Genomic DNA, 11177 nt, shown 5'->3' with positions numbered 1-11177 from the left:
AAAAAAATCAGGTCATTTATTCTTGAAACTCATAAATGTCAATGTGAACATACCCTGAAGGTTCATTTATCATATAGAGGTTGAGTGAACCTCAGACTGGAAGTAGAATGAATAGAAATAACTTCTGAATATGTTCCATATTTTTGCACGCTCTGTAGTCTTCAATATCAGTTTTCGTTTGCTACTCCAGAGCTGGAATTTATTAAGGTATATTAGGGATAGGACTGAGATTCATATTTCAAATATTTCTGCCAGTCTCCCATGCAAAAGCAAAAAACTAAGTGTTCATTGATACTGATAATTCCCACTACTGCTGACAAGTTTCACTGTTTCTTTCTTCTATTTCCCAGCTGAGAAAATATTTGCTGTTGAACATCTGGCTAAGGAATGTTGAAAGTCCAAAAGGTTTGGGGTATTATCTGAAGTGGACTTTTTGAAGAAAAGTAACATGGAGTATTAAGCAGTTTCCTAGAAATGGACTTGCAGAGAAAATGCTGTGTGACATTTCATGAAAGTCAGAGCATCCTAAAAATGGAAGGGTAGGAAAAAACACATTGCTCAGTATGATGAGTTTATTGTGGTATGAACATTGAAATGTGTCATCATAGGAGGTTCAGCTTAGAGCCATATAACCTACTAACAGCCACAGCTAATAGAGCTAGACAGTGACCGTGCCAGACTGGTATTGACAATGGTACCCTTGTACCATGTACTCACACCTGTGCCTGGCAGGGAGCAGACAGGTCAAAGCTGTCACACCTAGGATAAGAATGCTCTTCACCACCTGTGTTAGTGCTCTACTTGGGAACCAGGAGGAAAGTTCATAACGTTTCTCTAATTGTTTATTGAATCATCTGTTTCAGCACTTGACCAACCAGGGTTGAGATCAATGAAATTTTGAAAACATGTGTGTTGGTGGAAGAAGTGGTTGTGAGTACAGGTCAGCATTGGGAAAGCTCGTACCAAGTTGAAAAGTGAATTTGGGTGTTTGTGCAAACATGTACAAACAAGCCTCCACAGACTAATGTCTGTCATGTTACTCAAACTCCTCCTCCAGCCATTCGACAGCACAGGCTGAATAATACATATAACCTCACATCAATGTGCCTTATGTCCCCAATGGGCCATATTGATTTGCATCTACTTATATTTCACTGCAAAGCCTTTGCATAGACTATATTGCTATTTGTTTCAGAAACAAATAGCAAAAATGCTACTCACTTTGCACAAGTGAGAATCACACGGAGTATAATGTGAACTCTGCAAAAATAAGGATCACATCCTAGTCGTTTTGGGATCCTCAAAACCTAGCAATAAAAATACTTGCTATCTGAATTTTAATGTGCCCATTAGAATTTTAGATCTGAAATAGGATAGATAAATTATCTAGTCCAAACTTCTCATCTGCCAGAGTAAGGAACTGTGATAGGAAGTGGAATATTTTTCTAAAACTATACTAATAAATAACAGAGTCAGAGCCCCTGCCTCTTTTTACCACACGGTAAAGATTCCTTTATGATCATTATCATAGTATTTCTTGCCTTGATGCTTAGGGGATGGTTTTGTTTTAGGCTTTCTATTAATTTCTGAAATGGTTCAATTCTTGTGCGATGCATTTAGTGGGATATTTGTTTTTTAAGTCCTAAAATACTAATATGGGAGATCAGGTTAGAAAACGGAGGCCGAAAAGGGCAGTTGAGAACTGGTGTGATGCAATGTGGACAGCCCCAGCCCTGCAAACGGTGCTCCTAAGGGGTCTTCCATCAACTCAGCTTACATATTCCTTTTGCTCTTTCTTAGTATTTTCCCTCTTCCTTTCTTTATGTTTTTCTTTGTAGTAGTTTGACAAATGCAGTTATTACCATCACTAGGAAAACTAATTCTTCCAGAAATGTGCAGCCTGATACCCATTACATTAGAAATAGGAATTCTTACACTTTTTCTTGGGAAATGATCATTGCTATCAGAATGGTGATTTTTTTTCACTTAGCTGTTGCTAAAGCATGTGAAGCATGTGGTGAAGGGGGTGCTTGGATAATTATTCTTTCTGGTTTTGTAAAGGCTGAAAATAAAATTTCTCCCATAGTGCTTAGTCTTTTTGGTGTGGGGTCATGAGGCCTTCCGGAGAGGCGTAAGCACCTGCCTTGGAAGCCCAGGTTAGGTTTGGGTTGTCCCTTCCCTGAGCTTCCTGTAGATTCACAGCCAAGAAAAAGAACTGCTGCAGGCTGATCCAGTTCCTGTTTTATGGATAGCTTCAACTCCTACATCCAATTTTCCCTGGTGAATCCTGTTTGAAATCCAGCATTCCCACACTTGCACTCACATTTTCTCATTTTCAAAACGAACAAAGAATGGACTATTATTAACAGAACCAAAGAACTGAGAACAATGGTAGCCACAACCATGTAATAAAACCAAAAACAAATAAGCCAACAGAGGCCCCAGTCTGTGGGAGGAGACTCAGTAATAGCACTAGATGACAGCTTTCTAGTCCCTAGAGTCTTGTATTATTCAGAGACCTCCTTGGACTATAATAAATTAGTTTGACAAATTATTCCTCTCACCAGACTTATCCATTATCAACCTTTCTGAGAGGGGTTTTAGCAAAGGAAGCTTTGTCTGCAAGTGACATGCTGAAGGCATCTGTTTCACAGATTCATTTCTTTAAGGGTTTGTAAAGGCTGCTTTCATTAGACTAGAGTGTGGGGTGCACCAGGCTCTTCATTTTCCCAGAGCTCACACCCTATATGTCACCGTCAATCTTTGCATCGCATCTCTACTCTGTTCTTTCCCGGCCCTCTGGAGTATCTGCTCACAGAGGGATAGCACAACCCACATCACATCCTGTTTTACAGAACACATAGCTGCCACTCAAATATTTCACAGATACATTTTTCTTTTATTTGGGGGAAATCCATTTCCCAAATATCATTAAACAAAAGCCAATACATTTTAATCAATAAATGTGTTCTCATATTTCCCCTCAGCATAATAAATCATTTAGATTTATTTTCCAGAGATGAACAGCAAACACATCCATTTAAAGAAACTCTTCAAGAAGGCATTGCCACAAATACTAGACAAATAATTGGACCACTCTCTCTATTTCCAGCCTTGCCCTCTCCAATCCATTCTTCACAATGTAGCTATAGTCATCTTTCAAAAATGCAAATCTGAACACATCATAGATCTCGGCTTAAAATCCCTAAATAATTCACCACTGCTCTCATAACCCTAAATTCCTTAGCAAGATATATAATGCTCTCTATGATTTGGCTTCTGCTCTCCTCCAAGATCAGTTTTATCTTTCAATGCACTACCCCACCTCCCTAGCAACCTACATACTAACCATGTCAAAGTGCCTTAAGTTTATCCAAGAGTTCCTTATATAACGACATGCCCTTCTCACTGTCATCTCCAGGTCTTTGCACATGCAGTCCCCTCTACTTTTAATATTCTTTCCCCTTGCTCCTCCTCCTTTGGGTGATTCCTTATTTTGATGTCTCATCTTAGTTGCCATTGCCCTAGGGAGGATACCCAGTGCTCCGAGGTGGGACAAACTACCCATATCCTTAGTCAATTCACTTGCAATGGTCTTTTTTCTTCTTTTTCCCCCTCAGTAGTCAGCGAGTAAATTTCTCCCACAAAAGAAGTGAATCTGTTAATTGTTGTCATCTCAGCATCTCGTACAGAGTCTCATACAAAAATGGCAAAATGTAATAATTTGTAAAAAGATGAACCTACCGCTGTGAAATACAAGCTTTACTTAATGCCTCGCTAGTGGTGATGGTAACATAGCCCTTATTCTCAAAGAGCTTGCAATTTAGTTGGAGTAATGATAATTCACCTTTAAAAAAATCACTAAGAAAAAAGTGAGTATTGGACACAATTTCTATCTTAATAAAAAATGCTATACTTGTGGATAAGAAAAGGGAATCATGAAATGTATAGCCAGAGGGGTTCATGTTGGGTTGAGATTAAGCATAAGTAGTGAAAGATTGCACTATCTGAAATAAAAAGAGAACAAGGACAGAATTGAAGGATCAAAGAAAGGAAAGGTCCAGATGGAAAGGCATACATATAAGATACGTTCAACAAACAATGACTGGTTGGTTAAACTGGGAAAGAAGGAATAGAAGGGCTTTGTGGGACAATTCATTAATTCAAGCAATATACATTGATTGTACATTACATGCCAGGGACTGTTCTCAGCACTCGGGGTATGTCAGTGAACTAAAGACAATAAACACTACCCTCATGGACAATTATATACAGGTTCACAATTCCTTAACTGCAAAACAAAGTCTAAAATAGTCTAAAACTTGAAGGTTTTTCCTGAATTTATTTGTCAGTAAACCTGATCTGAACTGAACGGTTATATATTGACCTTATTCTAGTTAATATGCATATTTCTGTGTATTACTTCATAAATATTAGTGTGTTTGATTGCAGGACTGTGTGCACTATGGAAAAGATGTAGTATATAGTATATGCACTACCTTCCCTTCTGACATCTGAAAAAGGCTAAATTCTGAAATGTGTCTGGGCTCAAGGGTTTTGGATGGGAATTGTGGATCTAAGTGTGTTGTTAGGAATGAAGCCATGGGAGAAAGAAACTGTGGAGAAGGGTAAGAGGAATCTAGAGGACAGAGAGGCATGAAGGGGAGCTGGCGCAGTATTAAATGGGGTGGTCAGGATAGTCCTCAATGGAGAAGTGAGATTAAGCACCTTCACTCACAGAGGGAGTCAGCCGAGCAGGCATCCAGGGCAAGAGTGTTTCAGGCAGCAGAAACAGGAGAGCAAAGTCCCAGGACGCAGGAGAACACATGGGCCATCGGAGGAACTAGGAGGAAACAGACACATGAACAAGGAAGGAGAAGAGTAGAAAAGATCAGAAGAGTGGTAGGCGGTCAAATCATGTAAAATCACTAAGCCACATCAGGTTTTGAGTAGAGAAGTGACATGATATAACATATTTTAAAACTATCATTTCGGCTGCTGTGTTGAAAATAAGCTATAGGAAAATAAGGGTAGAATCACAGAGACCTATTCGGAGGGTATTGCAATAATCGATATGGGATGGTGGTTCAGACTAGGGTGGTTATAATGGAAATGGTAAAAAGTGTCAGATTCTAGATAGATTTTGAACAACAGGGTTTCTTAACTAATTGGATGAACATATGAGAAAGAGAGAGAGAGAGAAGCCACAAGTGATTCCAAGATTTGGGACCTAAACAATTGGAAGGATGGAGATGTCACATCTAAAATGAGAGACTATAAAGGTACAGCAAGTTTGGAGAGGACAGTTGGAAGTGGTTTCGCTTATGTTAAGTTCAAGACTTGGACTTGATCTGTTGGACTTCCAAGAGGTGATGTGGAATAGGCAGGTGGGCAGACAAGTCTGGGTTCAGAAGAGAAATCCAGCCTAGATATAAATTTGAGGATTATTAGCAAACCATTGGCATTTAAGGCCATGTGACTGAATAAAAACTATAAGTAAAAAGATGTCGCTAGAAGAGATGACCAAGGATTGAACCCTTAGAAAGAAGATACAATAACAAACAGGTTCCAGCTCAGAGATTTACCATTAAAGCCATCTGATAGGGAAAGTACAACTGTGTATCCCTAGAATTGAATCTTCACTCAAGTAGTATAGGACTCAAAAGGGCATGAATAAGTCCAGTAATCTCTAGATATAGAGTTAGGAGATGTAAATAAAACACCTTAGAAAACTGAACATACATTTCCTGGTTCTTAAAGTATTGGCTGGGAATGGAAACAAGAATTTACTAGAGTAATGCAGCTCCCCATTGCCTAATGTATTCCTAGCAGGATTCAAATCAACATGAAAGCATGTCATTCAGACCTAATTTTTATTCCCACAGAGCTGGAAGAAATGTAATAAATGCTTTCCGTTACTATTATAATAAGCATTAATTATGGTGACAATGGTGTTTGCTGCTGTGGTTAGAGCTAATAGCCAGCCTTTGAAAGGTGCCAGGCAGTGTTCTAAGGCTTTATGCTTATTAACTTATTAACTCTCACCGCAACTCTATGAAATAAATAACATATTAAATTCTTCCAAGGTAGCAAGTGCACGCTTATTTTTGAGAAAGTGAAACTGTGAAAAAGAGCTCCTTACCATTTTAGTAATCTTTATAAGTCTGGTTTTATGCATCAAGGAATTTCTTCTTCCTTGAAAATTCCACCTAAAATTTGAACTAGTTACAAGGTCATTGAGAAAGCTGTATGGAAAAGGACATTTGCTATAAGGTGTGAGCTGGGAACAATAATTTCCTCCCATTGAAGGCTGAGCTGTTCAACTCTGAACACGCAGAGGCAACTCTCCTAGGTTAAAGTCTGTGAAACTGATGTAGACTGATATCCAATTACTAAACTTCCATTCTCTCCTTGGACAAAAATTAATTCATTTTTTACAAGATTAGCATGGGGTGAAATTTCTGGAGCTAAATGTGCAAAGCAACCAAGATTACTTAGCCTTCGTATTTATCCATCTTGAGACCTGTATAAATATTGCCCATTGTCCCAATCTTAGACCGTGACCCTGAATTCTGCATTATGTTTCTGTATGTGAATTTCCCATCAAGAAAATTCTCAGATGTGGGAATGAAGGATGCAGTGTCACTGCTATTGAAGCCACCATCAGTTTTTGGTATTTTCCAAGGCTGTATCCTAGATGAGATGAAGCCATCACCTTTGCCAGGAGCACTTTTCGATCTCATTGGTATCACAACAGTTGAAACAAAGTCAAGCATTTCTATGAGAACAATCCAGAGGGATAAGAGCGATAACACAGGAAAGAAACAGATCTTTTTCTCTCTGAAATTTGTTGGGGAAAAAAAAATAAAGCTCTGTTTCCTGCTGATGGTGCTTTGAAGCAGGCTAATATGTTGAGGGGCTGTACTATCAGAAAAGCTCCTAAACATTGTATTTGAGAAAAACAAATGATCCAATTATCCCCACCAAAGCTTTAAGACACCATCTGGCTCAGCTGGTGGTGAGACATTAAAGAATCCTACAAAAAAGCCAAGTGTAATAGAATGCAATCTTATAAAGAGAAAAGTAGACTGCTAAAAACATATAAGCCTCTTTTCTGTATGTATGAAAATTAAAGGAGCCAAATCATAAATAATCATTAAAATGTTCCTCAGAGATTCAATTGCCAACCTCATCACTAGCTGCCAAAGGCGTCCTTCCTCTACTACAAACTCCAATTGTGCTTTTAATTGTCCGATAACAAGTAGAACACGGTCAGGCATTTATTTGAAGGCGTGTCAGTAAGAACAAAGGCAGGATTTTAATGAAATAATTGGGGTCTTTAATATCCATTTAGACCGTTCTTGTTTCAGCGACATATACACACATTCAGATCACGAGACACTTTGAAAATATTTTCTAGCCACCCCGCCCCACCTTTCACCCCCACTTTACATGTATAAATTTATGGAGAAGTATACAATGGTTCAATCTCTGCCAAAAGAGAATCTAGCGTCCTCTTAAATTCGCTCTTTACTTGTTACATTTTAAAAAATGTTTTTTTGAGATATAGTTGGTATACAATCAACTGTACACAAAGTGTACAATTTGATGTTTGCAAGTATGTATACCTAAATAAAACTATCACCAAAATCGAGATATTGAAAATTTTCATCAGCTCCAAAAGTTATCATGTGCCTCTTTTCAATTTCTCTATTCCTTCTTACTCTGCCCCCTCTTCCCTCCCCAGGCAACCACTTACCTGATCTCTGTCACTATAGATTAGGTTGCAATTTCTAGAATTTTATATAAATACAATAATGCAGTATATAATTTATTTTTGTCTGGATTCTTTCACACAGCATAATTATTACACAGCATTCATGTTGCATAGTTCATTCTTTTTTATTGCTGTGTAATATTCTATTATGTGGATATTGACAATTTATTTATCCATTCACCTATTTCTAGAATTTGGGTTCTTGTCAATTTTTGATAATTTGAAATAAAACTGCTATAAATATCTGTGTACAAGTCTTTGTATAGACATATGTTTTCCTTTTTCTTGGTTAATTACCCAAGAGTGGAATGGCAGAATCATATGATAGGGATAGGATTTGATTTTTAAGACACACACTGTAAAGCTGTTTACCAAAGTGATTGCAACATTTTATATTCTCACCAGTAGAGTTCCAGTTCCTCCACATCCTCACCCACACTTGGTATGGTCAGTATTTTTAACTGTAGCCATTTTAATAAGTGTGTACTGGTGTCTCATTATGGGGAAGTATGAATATCTTACTCTACCAGAACTTCGTGTAATCATTGAGTTAGGCAATATCAACCATTCAAGGACTTAGAGCATGAATCTAGCTCCCCATGGGTACATGGTACCTTCAGAGCATTTGCTTCCTCTGCTGGAAGGCCTCCTGAAAACTCTTTTCACACTGCTCTTACCCCTGCCTCTTAGCCGCCAATCCCTTTACTCCTCCATTTCTACTATCTTCCTAATGGGAAAAATGTTATTATTGTTTTGCTCTTTATATATCTTGGGCACATTTCCATATCAGCACATACAAACCCACCCCACCTTTTCTAAGACCTGCATAATATTTCATTCTATGAATGTTCTTTATGGATTCACCACTCCCTATTGATGGACATTTCAATAGTTCCCATATTTTTGCTGTTAGACAAATCTTACTTGTGCATTTTTGATGTATATTTAAATTCCCACTAGAAAAGCACTGCACATTTGTTACTGGTACCATTGCTGCATTTTTTTATAGAGCACTTCCTTCTCAGTTATGCTTTTCCAGCCTCTCATTCCATGCATGTTCCCCACATATAAAGAGGCACCAGTTAAATCTTCAGAATTGAAGACTAACATGTCATATTGTGAGGAGAAAAGGCAGTGGGCCAAGGGGGAGTGAGTGCTCTCTGGCATGCCCTGAATTTCTGCAGCCATGTCTCTTTCTACTTCCACAAGAGGCAGAGTGACTTAATGCAAAAGGCTTGGAGTCAGCTCTGGGCTTACAATTCAGCCCAGGCTCTAATTATCTTTGCCCCTCGAGCAAGTCACTGTAATACTCTGAGCTTTGCCTTCCCTGCTGTCAGTGAGATAATAGGGACAGTATTAATATACAAAACATGCAGAACATCCATCATTGCCTGGGTACAGAACAATCACAAGAGACATTAACTTTAGTACTGGAACAAATACTGGAAGCTTCTGTTGAGTTAGGCAGTTGTCCTTACCAGATCCTGGAATCTTGGGGTATACTCTTGAAAAGTTCTTAGGAGGCTGGATGGAAGGATACACTCAAGGAGCTCGGGGCAGCAGGTCTTTCCAACTGGTACACAATAATAGTTTAACTCCCACTGCAGACTGACTCATATCCACCTAAAGAAGAACATCAGTGCAAAACATTGTACCTGAAACTTGGTAGGAATTTAACAAACATTTCTTTCTTTCCTGTATGTTATGCAACTCATTTCTTGTATACTTCTTTCATTAGTTCTTCTGTGTCCTAGACACAAAATTTTGGTTTGTTGTACTTCCAATGTAGGAGAATAGCATCTTCATGGAAAGTATTCTAATACCTTTTTGATGGAAATGTCACGAACAGTTGTCAATTTTTACAGAAAACCTAATCTATTACCCACGCTAAAGCAATCATATTCGAGCCATGCTCTTCCTCAATTTCTATCATTAGTACTATTAATGAACAGTTGCATTGGGGCCTTCTATTAAGGCTAGTGTGAGTGAGGAACAGCAGCAACTACAGGCGGGATGGCCGGTCCCACGGTGTGAAGAAGGTCCATTTAAAATGAAGACCCATTTATCTCTGCAGCTCCCACCACCATGCCTGACAGAAGAAAGAAAAGTCTTGCTGAACTGAAATGAACTTGTAATTGAACCCCGGTAGAGCAAATATCCTGCTTGGAATGCCATCTCCTGTCTGGCTCTTTCTCTCTGCTATATGAAAGGGCCAAGAAAAACTAGAATCAGAGACAGCCTGAAAAGAACAGTAATGAGTCAGGGATAAACTAACAAAACACAAACTAGGAAATCATCACACTGCACTGCAAGTGCTATAGACATCACAACCTATGAAGGCAGATGTCCAGTTGGAAACCTACTGGCACTAACAAATCTATGTCCACACCCCCCTCTTTCACTGTCTGTGTCTTCATAAAGTTAAATCAGTACACACAACCCAGTCCTACAGACGCCCCTGAAACTCTCAGGACAGGGTGGCTGCATTCATCATTATGGTCACTGGAACAGCGTCAATAGCAAATATCCAGCATGGAAATAAAATAGGTGCTTTTGTTCATCTAACTGAGCTGTGGAAACACTTCTATGACAATCACTTTACCCTCGCAAGGTGTCCTGCTCTCATTCCCACCAACTCATAGACAGCTTCTAATAGCTCTTGCTTTTCTAATTAGGCACGTTTCTAACTCTGGGGCTAATGTGGGCTTCCCACTGTCTCAGCTAATACCATGTTTCCCCAAAAATAAGACCTAGCTGGACGATCAGCTCTAATGCATCTTTTGGAGCAAACATTAATATTAGATCCGGTCTTATTTTACTATAATACAAGACGGGGTCTTATGTAATACAATATAATATAAGACCAGGTCTTATATTAATTTTTGTTCCAAAAGATGCATTAGAGCTGATTGTCTGGCTAGGTCTTATTTTCGGGGAAACACAGTAGGTTTTTAATATTTTTAACTTCTTGGTTGTGTTTGTTTTTCTTGGCCTTATTCCACTAAAATTAATCTTTCCTTGTGGTGTCTTTGCTGCTGTAGTGAAGGCTGAGGCAAGACTCAGGTCACCACACAGAGATGAGCCAGCTCCAGGATGTGGCCTCTGGCCAAACGAGGCCAGGTGTTTTGAATTAGAAGGGGAATAAACTGTGTTCCTGGCGTGGGATTCCCGGATCAGAATGAGCTTTGGACTAATGAAGTGAGAAATGACTGTGTACAGCAAGGTTAACTGAGCAGTTTCTGCCCCCGAGGTGGCTGTGCCTGGCTAGAGGGCCCCTTAGTGTCGCACATCTAAATGACCAAAGGCTTTTCTAGTTGCTGTGAAAGTGATTCTCCAGGCCTCCTTCTCTGAGCTCCTTTCCTAGTTCTCAACTCACGTGACCTAAAACATGGGCATGTAA

Source organism: Rhinolophus sinicus, linkage group LG05 (genome assembly GCF_036562045.2).
Source record: "Rhinolophus sinicus isolate RSC01 linkage group LG05, ASM3656204v1, whole genome shotgun sequence".
NCBI lineage: Eukaryota > Metazoa > Chordata > Mammalia > Chiroptera > Rhinolophidae > Rhinolophus > Rhinolophus sinicus.
The sequence above is the reverse complement of the archived record's forward strand: the minus strand, read 5'-3'. Positions refer to the sequence as shown.